This window comes from Sus scrofa, chromosome 2 (assembly GCF_054392235.1).
Source record: "Sus scrofa isolate SSC_HxYL_T2T_F1_AM1 chromosome 2, Sscrofa_HxYL_maternal_Yorkshire_Landrace_v2.0, whole genome shotgun sequence".
NCBI classification, from domain to species: domain Eukaryota; kingdom Metazoa; phylum Chordata; class Mammalia; order Artiodactyla; family Suidae; genus Sus; species Sus scrofa.
This window is the reverse complement of record NC_139384.1, coordinates 131,472,735-131,486,174: the sequence shown is the minus strand read 5'-3', so window position 1 is coordinate 131,486,174 and position 13,440 is coordinate 131,472,735. Positions and strand designations below refer to the sequence as shown.

Genomic DNA, 13,440 nt, shown 5'->3' with positions numbered 1-13,440 from the left:
TATATAGAAATCTCTATATTTACAACTTTTCTGTAAATCTAAAACTATTCTAAAATGAAAATATTATTACAAACATTTAATCTCATCCATTTCTTTTTAGTTTTTAATTGCGGCTACTAAAAATGTTTCAACTTCACATGTGGCTCACATTGTGATCCAATTATAAAGCCCTGCTCTAGAGAAGAGAGTTGCTATGTAGCAAACAACACTGAACCTGATGTCTGGAGCCCTCTGGTTTGAAGCCTGTGTCCCTACCGCACATATCACACTTAGCCCAAGGCTCTCCTTGTATGTACAATGAGAACAGGATCACTGCAAGGATTGCATAAGATGTTTTATTTGAAAAAAACTAGCACACTTCCTGGCCTATAATGAACAAGCATTTACTGACTGCTAACACATGCTAGACTCTTGATCTTGCAAAAGAAGGAAAATGATTGCCATGCAGTATGAAGCCCCAGGGACTGCCGAGAAAGGAATGACTACACAGTCAGGAAGGTTGCCCAGAGAAAACAACATCTGACCTGGATCTTCTAAGATTCAGTAGCGGCTCCCACACAGACCGGAACACTGTGGACTCCCATATGCGAATCTCCAGTCTTAAATGATAAACATATCATGGAAGCGTATTTTTTTCCCTCCCCTCTTGAGAGCTCAGTTCCCACCCTCTCGGTCACTGCTTTCTCCGCTGCCAACCTACCTTGCTCTCCTTAGACACACGAAACTGGTGCTCTAACACTTCCGCAAGTTTTAATTTAAATTCCTCTATCACATGCAGAAATTATTTTTTGCCTAGAGCTTAAAGATAATTTTAATGCCTAGGAATAAAGAGGCTTAGTCATCATACACTGCCTAATCTATCCACATAATACTTAAATGTGTTCAAATTTAGGCACACGACTAAGAAATATGGCCCATGGTGCTCTTCCCAGCAGATGGACAATTAATTCTATTTCAGCAGAATACCTCATAGAGGACAGTGTCTTTTCCTCAAGTACTGGGCTTCCTAGCCACCCATCCATAGTTTATTCTATTCCTCCATTCTTGTACTTCATGAATGTTGTTTGAGTGCCTGTCATATACGGAGGACTTATGACACTCTCTTCCACCTGAATGTGTTTTCATGTCTTTTTCAACGTGTTTGTCCTATTTTCCAAATACAGTATAAACAACTTAAAGACCTGATTGCTGGCTCCTCTCTTCTGCAATTATCTTACTTGCGGGTCCTCTTTCCCCCTCTAATAATTCCTCATGCTAACCACCCACCATCACTACTGTTGCCGAAACTCAGCCTCTGTCCACTGGTGCAGAACAGAAACTCAGAGACAGAGTTTTGGATTAAGGAGAAAAAGACAGCTTTTATTGCTTTGCCAGGCAAAGGAGGCCACAGCAGGCTAATGCCTGAAGGACGGTACCCGCCTTTGGGGAAGAATTGTAGGGTGTTTTTACAGCAAAAAGGAAAAAAACAGGTTTTCAGATAGAAATCAGGATTGGGGCAGACATGCATCGTTCTTTGGGGGAATCCTAGCCATCAAAGCTGACATTAGATCTCAGCATGATCATGAGGTGGTGTTCTGGGTTCTAGCCTAGAATAACCGTACTTGCAAAAAGGGCGAATTGATGAGCGATTAGAACAAACGAGGAAAGTTTCTAAACAAAATCACCCCTAAGCAAAAGTTAGGCACCCTGAGCCTTAACTGCACAGGCAATTGTGCTCAGGGTGCCTAATCTTTAGTTTAGGGGTAATTGTGTTTAGGGTGCAATTAAGCCAGGGAGAAGGACAAGGAAGGACTCTAAGCTGTTCCGTTTTAAAGTATTCATTTCTAAAAGAAGCATAAGGAATATAACTTTTCTCTTAGGTGTCTAAGATGCCGATATTATTATGTGTATCTCTTGAAAGGGAACCGGGATCCTGCCCCACGCCTGTTCTATTGTTTCTTGACTATTCCTCCCTTTTCATCCCCTTCCTTCTCTGATCACCAACTGTCTGGACCTGCCCCTTTTAACTCAGGGAAGGCCTTGGAGGCTGAATGAGGCCCATTTCCTAAAAACAAGAAATGGGGGACACAGAAAGGCTTTTGTGCCCAGGAGCCCCACAGAGCCCTGCTCGGTTACAGCATCAGGGCCCACAACTCTCACACCTCATATGCTTTCCTACTTAGAAAAGGGAAAATGATGTGTGTTAAACTGAATTTCAGACAAAGGAGAAAAGGAGCAAAGTATAAGATCACCTTATACTTTTTTTTCCTAAATGGGAAGTATCAGGCTTTCTACTTTCACCTTTCTCCTGATTCCAGACCACAACTTTTGTTGTTATACCTTGACCATGAAATCCCATTTTCAGAAATTGTGATTAAATTCAGGCTATTCTCTTGACAAGCTCTTATGTCTTTACTTGATAAGCTGCCAAAAGTTTCTCCTAAATATGGTCCAAACCGAGTTTACCATTCTTGGGAAAGAGAGGCACATTCTCAATCCCAGGATAGGAGATGTATGTGGCATTTCAGGACCTCCTCATGCAACATCTGCCCCACGACTAAACCTCTCCGTAGTTACCTACAAGTAAGGGCCAGAGGTAAGGTCAAGGCACGGATCAACAAACCTGACCTAGCAGATGATTTTGAGTTTGATGCAAACCAGAGCTCAGGCACTGAGAGCCATTTAACTTAATTACTCCACCAGTATGGAACAAAATGGGAAGCTGGGTGCTGTAATCAGGGCCAGTCTTCTTGAAGGGACCTGACTGTTAAACTGTGAAGGAAATCGGTTACGGTGGGGGAGGGGGTGTTCCTGGGTTTCCTTCCTACCTCTTGGTTGTTGTTCTGAGGAATGCATTTAATTATAGGGAGAACTCGGTTATTTGCTCTCTCGTCGCCCAGCTCTTTTTTGGATTTTCCTAACGGCGCCTTTCCTTTGCTGATAAACAAAAGCCTGTTTACAGCTAGACCACATCGTTTGGCTTCCATTTCAGAGCTTTCGCCCACACCAAAGGAAAGCAAGGTAGTGTGATGCAAATAGCCCTGCAGTAGGCTACCTTGGCCAACCAGGGACCTATTTTCAACTGCATGCAAACTAGAACTCCCCAAAGACCTGTGAACTGTAAATAACTCAGGCTGTGAAAGGGGTCAGCTTGGTTTAATTTAGAGTTTCACAGGGCTTTTCTATAGACATTCAAACGCCGGTGAACAAACTCCTCTGAGGCCAGTAAAAAAAAAAATTCCAGGGCCAGCACCTCTATTTACTCTTTAGACTCCTGCCTGTCTGGTGGAGGTCTGCTCTTAAAAGCTAATCAGCTCTTCTACTACTTGGGCAGTGGCAGCCACAGCTCTCAGTGGCAGGCTGCCTCCTCCACACAACCTCAGGGCCAACTGGGGGATCAATCCGGGTGGAGGAAGCAGCCACAGAAAAAGTAGCCCTGAGGTGAACACGGAGGCCAGGCAGAGGCTGGGGGCCCAGGGATGGCGGCCAAGCTGAGCCAACCTCAGCAGTCCCTCAGCACAGCTCTTTCCTTCTGTCTTGTCCCATCACACAGCTCTTCCACCAGGGCCCCCTGAGATGAACCTTCTATTGCCTTCTTTTCTATAAAAGGTATCCTCAAAACAGTGGCCAGAGAAGCCAAAAGGACTACTGAGTACATTTAAGACTCCCATCTGTCTCTTCATCAGAAGGTATTGATGGGGAATCCCAGAATTTGGAAAGAACACAAGGAAAAGTCATCCAAATGGATGGGTGTTAGGACCTGCAAAGTCCTAAAGACACTTCGTATTCTGCTAGAGTCTCTGCAGACATTGGGTCTCCCTCAAGCTCTTGGGGGGAAAAAAATAAGTTTTGGACTCTCACTTTAGCCATGCTCAGAAAATGGCTGAAATTGTGGCAAAAAAAAAAAAAAAAAAAAAATTGAGTTAGCTCTTAGGAGAGACATTTTCACCGCAAGAAAGTGAGGCACGGCATACTAAATAAGCTTTTAACATGTGTTGCTTTAAGAATGTTTAAGAGACAGCAGAGATTTTGAATATTTTTCCTGAGGTTATGAGAACAGTTCTGCTTTGAACCAGATGACTCCTCAAAAGTGGCAAATTTTGCGAGATTTATTGGTAAAGACAGCTGCCTACTCTGGCAAGGAGCATGAAAAATATCCCGGCAAACACCATAAAGCAAGTTAATACCGCATTAGGATCACAACCTCGAACGGCTCTCCCATGAAAGAAGGTGGAACTCGTTGGCATACATGGCTTAATTCCGGGATCTTCCTTTATCGATTTATCCTGCAAGGAGATACCCTGACAGGTTTCTGAGCATCGATGCTGATTCATCCGATGAGGGCAGTCAGTCCCGTAAAGCAGCATAATCCTCTACTTGATCAGGCAAGTATCTGCTGGGCTGAGTTCAATCACAGACAACTGAGACTTCGTGGTGGAATATTAGAGGCCCTGGAAAGTCTGTGTGCCCCCAACTGTCTTTTCTCACCAATCCCCATTCTACTACCACACCAGATTTTTTAAAAGGTCCATCTTCCAACCAGCCTTTGGTTACGACATTGTGTCTATAATTATGCAAATACATTAGCTGGAAAGGGCCATGTTTAATGTGTTAGAATCTACTGTCCCTCTGCAGAGGTGGTGAAATATCTAGCCTACAGAGCTACCTAAGACTACCCAGCACAAGTCAAAGCCAACTGCCAGCTGGAGAGCACTCAGCTAAGAAGGGCTGTGTGTTGGCAGGTAAGGGGGAGATGAAGAGAGAGGGAGGAAGAGAAAGAAAAAGAATATTGATAAGGAGCATGAGTGAATGGGGTGTGTGGATAGAGGGATACAACACAGAAGACAAACTTATTCCATGCTGTACTATGGTTTTGCTTAGGACAGTCTTGCCCTGTTCTGCTGTGTCCTTGCTTTGACTTTGGCCCTAGAAAGATGAACATCTAGACACTGAGGCAGAAGAAGGTAAACCTGCCTGGGGAACAAGAAAAGCTACAGCAGTTTAGGGACCCCGCAGGGCAGGGAGGCAGGGCCAAATGTTTCTCTAAGGAAGGATCACAGAAATCTGTCACCAGCGTGACGGAACAAAAAAGGAAAAGCTCAGGAAAGCAGCTGTTCCTGACTATGATAGGCACAGCCCTGCATATAGGATGTTTCCCCCTGCCCACACAAAAATGAGTGCACTCACAAGAACGCACACAGATGTATGCGTATATTTACGGTAATGTCTTGAGCAAGAAAAGCTATGTGTGCAAACAGTTGGCTCTTTTCCTTATAAAGAACAAAAGAATACACACGGTGACAAAAACCAAAAAAGGTGAGTTCCAAATCACTTCTGGAAACATCTAATCTCCATGTGTCCGCGATTCCTTTCCCCTCTTAAATCTGACTTCCCTCAGTTGGTTTCACAGCCTCTGGCTTTGATTTCTTGATGGTTAAGGGGTGCCAAATGCCAATTCAAGCTCTGTTTACTTTGGTCTCACTACATCAGCCTCCCAGTACCCAAGTGAGAGTTTGAGCCAAGGTGGGGAAACCAGAGACTCTGAACTAGGACCCACTGGCTTCACAGACCCCTCCTAAGAGTATAGATCTTGCCCCCACGAGCTGGGCAGTCATTCTCAATCAGCAACTAGCTGCATGCCTGAACTATACAGGCCTTCCCAGAACCCAAAGCAATGGAACACCAGGTCTCCATGTCTGCATTTTAGCCACAAGACATTATTTACCCATGAGATATTATTTGAAACAAGATTATGTGGAAATGGAGAGGAATGAGGCAAACTTAAGAAGAACAGAGCAGACATCTCAAGGGGGAAAAAGGAATGACAGAAAGCAGGAGAATATAATCAACTAAACGAGTTAACCCATTACCCCCAAGGTAGGCTACGCAAAAAGGGACAGGAACAAAACCTCAGCCTAAGCAACAGTCACTTGATTTAACCCTGGGACGCCGTCGTTTACCTCAACACTTAAGGGGGAATAAAAGTGTGGAAGCAAAACAATGTAGCAGAGAGAGGCTTGAGAGAAAAACTCCTAACTGCCAAGAAAAAATGGAGATGTGAGGGTCTGAAGATCATCACTGGGAAAGTCCATGGTGGGGAAAGACTGGGGAAAATATTTGGATAACTGTCAGAGGGACAGCAGTCACCTAAACTCAGGGCACAGACCCGCTGCTACAAGACCGCTGTGGTTCATCCATCACTCATTAAAAGTGTACCAAATGAGCCTTAAGAGGGATAGAGGCCCTTGCATATTTTTTCATGAATAATGTTCGAGATGGTGTCTTTCATCTTCATGGAACTACTCGGGCTTTCAAACAATTTCCCGCTTTCTCTGCTCTTAACACCGAATATAGTGCACGGTCCCCGTGGCAGGGGCCCTGAGAATGCTAAGCAAGCGTTTACTATTTAATTTTACCACAGCGCCCAGTCTTTACAATTTGGTATCTACTGTAAAAATCTCTTTGGTGAGTCAGCATGTTGCTAAATTCTTATTTTAAGCCTTAGCACAGCTGTGGCATGAACATAAAAATATAGCTTCTTCAACTGTAGGAGTGGAGTCCATGCTCCTATTAAGAAATAACTCAAGAGGCTAAGATTTCTTTTTTCGAAGGATCAGAGTACTGTTGGTCAAACGAAATAGTCTCTAAAAACAATTCTTGGAATCTGACAATGAATAAATGGAATTTTTAAAGTGATGAAAGGGCATAAGTCAGATGATTAGGAAGCTCTGGGCAATGCAGTGCTACATAGATACTAAACATTAATACTATAATGGAATTTTAGGTTACTTTCAAGTTCATATCTTCTAGAATTGGTCCAGGCTATATGCAGTATTCCCCTTCTGATTAGTTCTTAGTAAAGTTTTGTTCTCAAACTAAGCAAAAGAAGAGACTCAGAAAAGATTTTAGTTAGAGTTAGTTTTTCTTTTAAACCAAATGTGAAGAGCAAAAATCTGAACCTTGAAACCTCAAATCCCCATTATAATTGTTCTTTGTCTTTTTACATAGAGATAACATCTTCCTTTCACATTGCTTATCTTTATCAACCAAAAACATCTTCATCACTGAATTTGCAATGGATGAGATGCTCCATCCATGAACAAAGTATACTGTATAGGAAATCATTAAAAAAACTGTTATCCAACTTTGCACCACCTCATTTCCCAATCCTGTCAGCAATTTTTCAGTGTTTACACAGGAAAAGATGAAAAAGCCACAGTAAGAAAAAAACCAACACAGGGAAAAGGAGAAAAGAAGAAAAAGGAAGGGAAGGACTTAGGGATGGAGGGATAAAAAGGAGAGAAAAAGAAAAAGAAAAATTAGTTTAAAGCCTCTGATGAAGCCTATTTATGACCCATTCATTCATGCTTTCTCCTCCTGGAGTCAATCTCTTAAGTGCTTTGTGTTCAAAATAACTGAAGTGCACAGTGAGTTTTTAAGAACAAGAACAGAAGTAGTATACCGATCCCCATCAAGAAGACAACTATCAAATCTTTGACATATCGCAAGACTCTCCAGAAACATTGTTTTCTTTCATTCGATTGAGGAGATGGGGAAAAAAAGTCTAGAGATTCATGGTGATAGGAAAGGACCAGCCACACTGATGTTTGTTATTAAAAGGACATAATTCAAAGAGACTGAAATAGCTCTCTCCATCCTCCACTTATCTTCACATATAAGCCCTAGTGTCTAAATTCTATCTTTAGAAATCACTCTGCCCCTTAAGCATTTTTTAGTAAAGACTTTTTATGGTACCTCCTCCTTGTTAAATGTAGATTTATTAAGGTTTAATTGAAATCCAAAAAACCAAACATATTTCAGGGTATAAACTGGTCAGTTTTGATATATTTTTACATCTGTGAAACCATAACTATAATTAAGATAATAAACATTTCTAACACTTTAATGAATATATATAACCTTGTGACCTTTGGAAATCATTCTTGAAAAAAAAGTAATTCACGTTTCTATAATGATATTGTTCTGGTTACTCTAGATCCTTTGCGTTTGTGAATTTTGAATCATTTGGTCAATTTCTACAAAAAAAGACTGCTGGGATTTTTGACTGCTATTTCACTTAATCAACAGATCTGGGTAGATAGACATCTTGACAATACTGAGTCTTCCAACCAATGAACATAGTATATCTCCCCATTTGTGTGGGTCTTCTTTAATTTCTCTCAGCAATATTTTATATTTTTAGGGTATAAATCTTTCATATCTTTTGCTGGACTTGTCCCTAAGCACTTTATGTACCGATGCTATTTTAAGTGGGGTTTTTTTATTTTGGGGGTTTTGCTTTTTGGCTGCACCCACAGCATGTAGAAGTTCTAAGGTCAAGGATCAAACTCATGCCACAGAAGCAACCCAAGGCATAGCAATGACAACACAGACCCTTAACCCACTGAGTCACCAGGCAACTCCTATAAGTGGTATTTTAAATTTAAATTTCTGGGTGTTTTTGGCTAGTATATAAAACTGTAATTAATTTTATATTGATTTTGTATACTGTAAATTTACCAAACTCAGTTATTAGCTCCAGTAGCTTTGTACACACCATCATATTTTCCATAGATTATCATGTCATGTGAAGATAAAGATAGTTTTACTTCTTCCTTTTCCATGTAGATGCCTTTTATTTCTTTTTTTGACCTGAGTGCATTGACCACAGTTTCTGGTGCAAAATTGAGTAGAATTTGTCTTCTTAGTGATCTTATGGGGGAATCATTTAGTCTTTCATAATTAAGTATGATGTTAACTACAGATTTTTCATAGCTGCCCTTTACCAGATTTGTCATAAATACTTATGGTTTTAGCACGGAATAATTTTCTGATTCTAGTATGCTGAAAGTATTTTTCAGGAGTAGATGATAAATTTACTCAATTCTCTTTTCTGCATTTATTAAAATTGTCATATAACTTTTCATTTTTAGTTTGATAATATAGTGAATAATGTTCATTTTTAAATGTTTAACCACCCTTGCATTCCTAGGAGAAACTACTAGTCATAATATATCACATTTTTCTATACTGTATTTAATTGCTTAGAATTTTATTTAGAATTTTTTTTTTTTTTTTTTTTTTTTGTCTTTTTGCTATTTCTTGGGTCGCTCCCACGGCATATGGTGGTTCCCAGGCTAGGGGTGGAATCGGAGCTGTAACCACAGGCCTACGCCAGAGCCACAGCAACTCGGGATCCGAGCCGCGTCTGCAACCTACACCACAGCTCACAGCAACGCTGGATCGTTAACCCACTAAGCAAGGGCAGGGACCGAACCCGCAACCTCATGGTTCCTAGTCGGATTCGTTAACCAACGGAATTTGCGCCACGACGGGAATTCCTTATTTAGAATTTTTTATGTTCATGAATATTATTTTGTAGTTTTCTTATAATGACTTTTGTTTGTTTTTGTTTTTTTTTTCTTTTGTCTTTTTAGGGCTACACCTGCAAGCATATGGAGGTTCCCAGGCTAGGGGTCTAATCGGAGCTATAGCTGCTGGCCTATGCCACAGCTACAGCATCGCCAGATCCAAGCCGTGTCTGCAACCTACAGCACAGCTCATGACAGTGCTGGATCCTTAACCCGCTGAGTGAGGCCAGGGATGGAACCCGCAACCTCATGGTTTCCAGTCAGATTCGCTTCCACTGTGCCATGACGGGAATTCCTAATGTCTTTATTTGGCTTTTAGTATCAGAGCAATGATGGTGTGACAGAAAAACGTGGAGAGTGTATTAGTCAAGGTCAAATGAGGGCACAGAGAAATTCAAACAGGGAAGCTTAAAGAATACTTAACTAAAACAGGGGGATAAAGTAATGAGGTACTGGTAAATAAGTAAAAGAACCCTTAAATAGGAATAGCCATTAACAGGGGCAATCAACAACACAAGGGCTGACATAGAGCACCCTAGGAAGACACATGCCTGCCCTATGCCTGAAATCCAGTGCTTGGTGGAGAAGGCATGGCTGTCCCTCACCAATGGTAGACTAGTCACTACGGGACACACTAGTAGAAGTTGACAGAAATCTACCCTCCGGGGAAAGGTGTTCATGGAGACATGTTTGTCTAGGGGTATTTCACTCTAAAAATGGTGAGGCAGAATTGGAAGAATCTACTGGCCATAGGGTGCGGCTGACCACCGTACACTGCACGAGCAAGCTATGAGAGAAGCCTGCCTTTCTTAGGAGCTTACTGCAGGAGAAGTCACCTACACGAGGGACCAGGGAAGCAGTACCCACTGTGGGCCCCAGGTGCATGAAGTTGTTTCATAGCTCTGTTTTGTTCTTTTTTTAATTCTCTTTTCTCTCTATTTCATTTTCAATAGTCTCTATTGCTATTTGTTCAAGTTCGCTAATCCTTTCTTCTACAATATTCATCTTCCATTAATCTCATCCAGTATATTTTTCATCTTCCACATTCTATTTTTCATTTAGAAGTTCAATTTTGATCTTTTTTCGTCTTTTTAAACATCTTCCATGCCTTGATAACTTTTGAACAGAGGGACTATAGGACTTTAATATTCTTTCTATTAAGTCTATCATCTGTATCATGTCTGAGTCAGTTTTGATTGATTTTTCTCTTCATTATGGGTTGTATGTTCTTGCTGCTTTGCTTGCCTGGTGATTTTTGTATTGGACATTATGAACTGTGAATTTTACATTTTTAGGTATTAGAAAATATTTATTTTTCCATAAATATTCTTGAGCTCTGTTCTGGGACACAGTTAAGATAATTGGAAACAGTTTGATCATTTCAGGTCTTGCTTTTAAGGACCAGAGAGATTGGCGTGCAGAATAAAGTAGTATTTGTTCCCCTACGAACACAAAACCCTTCTAAATACTTAAACTCAAAGGCCCATGAATTACGAGATTTCCTGCTTTAGGTTGCAATAAGAGCACCCACACTCCCTGCCCTGGATGAGCACCAGAGAGATTTTCCCCTTCACTCCTTCCACAATGTTCTTTCCCTGGCGTGCACTGATTAATACTCCACTGAAGACTCAGGTTGGACCTTCAACAGTTCTCTGAAGTTATCTCTTTCTGTGCAATGTTCGCTTCCCAAGTACTCTTCCCTGCAAACTCTGCCTGCTCCCTAGACTTCTAGCTCTTTCTCCTCAAATAAAGAACACCTCCAAGCTCTACCTGTATTCCTCTTGGCTGTGCTATGTCCTGTAAACTCTCTCCAGCAGTGAGCTGGCACAATTACAAGCCTTCTCTAAGTGGACCACTGTCCTTCATTGCTCAATATCCAATGTTTGTAAACTGTTGTCTGATATATTTTCTCTATTTTTTTTAGATGTTTTAGGCAGGATTAGAAATTCAACCCTTGTTATTCCATCTTAGTCAGAAGCACACATAAAAATGTACCCTTTCCTAAAATAAAAATAGCTGTGTGGTAATATTTAAAGCCTTAATCAACCGACATTTAATATATTAGATTAAAGCATCATTAAGAACAAGATTATGCTGAAATGAGACCTAGAATTAAATATTCACTGGTGTGTGAGTCCAAAGGTCAGGAAAAATGAACGCCAATATTAAACATGATACTGGAATGGGAGGTGAGATACTGGCTATACCAGAAACTCCTTTTGCATTTCAGATCTTCTTGACTTGACTCATTCCACGGTCTCCCCCTTTTCACAGTTGAAAAATGTCAGTGTATTGTCATGGAACTATACTACTGCCCTCTTCCCACTCAAGGGCTTCTATGATACCACAGCAGGGAACACCCCCAGGAGCCTTCTCAACATGCACACACATGCGTAACCCAGAAGGAACTGTGGAGGTACCCTTTCTCTTTATTTTCCCTGAGCAGATTGTTCTAAAGGCATCCTTCACAGTACTTCTCAGGAGGACCTATACAATTTCACAACAATTACCTGGAGCAGTGGCCAATTTAGGAATAGATTTTTTACCTTGGCTTTCTCTCACTTCCTGTTTCACTCTCTGTGGTAGATTGAGCTATTGGTCTCACTTCTTCACTCCCCTTCAGTAGTTTTGTACATCCACATACATGCCAGGACTCACGGCAGATAGACTATATTTTTCCAGACTTGGATTTTCAATTCGGCCATGTGACCTGGCTTGGCTATGGGATATCACCAGTATTATGACACAAGCGGAAGCTTGAGGTATTCTCTCTTGTGCTTCAAGCATCCCCATGAGAAACAGCATATCCCATTTACCTGCTACCCTTTCAACTCAGGCCTAGAATGAGACATGTGGAGCAGAACTGACCCAACTGGCCCAACTGATCCAAACATGGTGTGAGCAAAAATAACTGTTGGTTGCTACACAGCACTGGAGATGTGTACTTGTATATAATGCTGTAAATGCTGAATGTAAAAAGTGGTATCTAGAAACTGGGGCTGCTGAAGCAAAACGTAAAATATGCGGCACTGATTTTAAGATGGAATAGAAGGCAACAAAGATGCTGTTATAGGGAGTTCCTGTCATGGCGTAGTGGTTAATGAATCCGACTAGGAACCATGAAGTTGCGGGTTCAATCTCCGGCTTTGCTCAGTGGGTTAACAATCCAGCATTGCCGTGAGCTGTGGTGTAGGTTGCAGACTCGGCTCGGATCCCGGGTTGCTGTGGATCTGGCGTAGGCCGGTGGCTACAGCTCCAATTCAACCCCTAGCCTGGGAACCTCCATATGCCGTGGGAGCGGCCCAAGAAATGGCAAAAAGACAAAAAAAAAAAGATGCTGTTATAGGACCTACACTGGTGAAAACAGTGCATGGTCATTTTAGTGCTTGCAGCCTGACAAGACTAAGGGAGCTAAAGTGAAACACCCCCAGGGATGAAATTCTGGGTCAATCCAACAGACAAGCAACTTAGACAAACCAAACTGCTGGTTAAAATTAAAGGAAGTGGTGAAGGAGCAGACACTATATTGTTTCACTTGTGTCCCTGCAGATATTGTGGCTGGTCACCAACTCAAAGGGATTTATTAAAGAGCACGGAAAATCTTTAGGTAAGGACTATATTGCATGCCTCTTGTGTACCATTTCAAATCCTCCTGGCCTTACCTCTTATTCCAGAAAGTGCCATAGCAACTAGTTCTGGGCTGTGACTAGCTTTGTGTATGAGTAACTTGACAGCATCCCACCTTGGCTTCTGACATGTACTTCTGGCTTCTTAGCTCAGAGCTTCCCTGATGCCATTAGGTAAAAACCTAGTGGTCACTCACTTGGCACTCATATGAAAACAACCCAGAAGTTCAGGGGAGTTGATGCCCTAGAGACCACCCCAAACCACCTGGGAAAATACCTTACTCAGAAGGTCCTCTGGGACTGCACCATCAGATGCTGGTAGTGGCAGATAAATTATCCCTGTAACAGCCTTCCTCCTTCACTGCTTAGTGCCCCCATCACTCACTCCTGCTCCCAAGATCACATTCCAAGTAAGATGTCTAGAAAAGCCTTTATCTGAGACTCTGCTTTAGAGAAAACCCAGA

General features: G+C 41.7%; 1 long non-coding RNA gene across 2 annotated transcripts in view; it reads right to left on the bottom strand.

Moving 5' to 3' along the window:
* The window catches only part of LOC110259775 (uncharacterized), a 1,242,567-nt gene that overhangs the window by 1,119,678 nt on the left and 109,449 nt on the right, over positions 1 to 13,440 (bottom strand). Inside the window, exon 1 of one of the 2 annotated variants that reach the window (XR_014838626.1) lies at positions 525 to 652. The exons of the other annotated variant lie outside the window; for it this stretch is intronic. This is a non-coding gene — a long non-coding RNA (uncharacterized LOC110259775). Of the gene's footprint in view, positions 1 to 524; positions 653 to 13,440 lie in introns of those variants that run through there. 2 annotated transcript variants of the gene reach the window in all.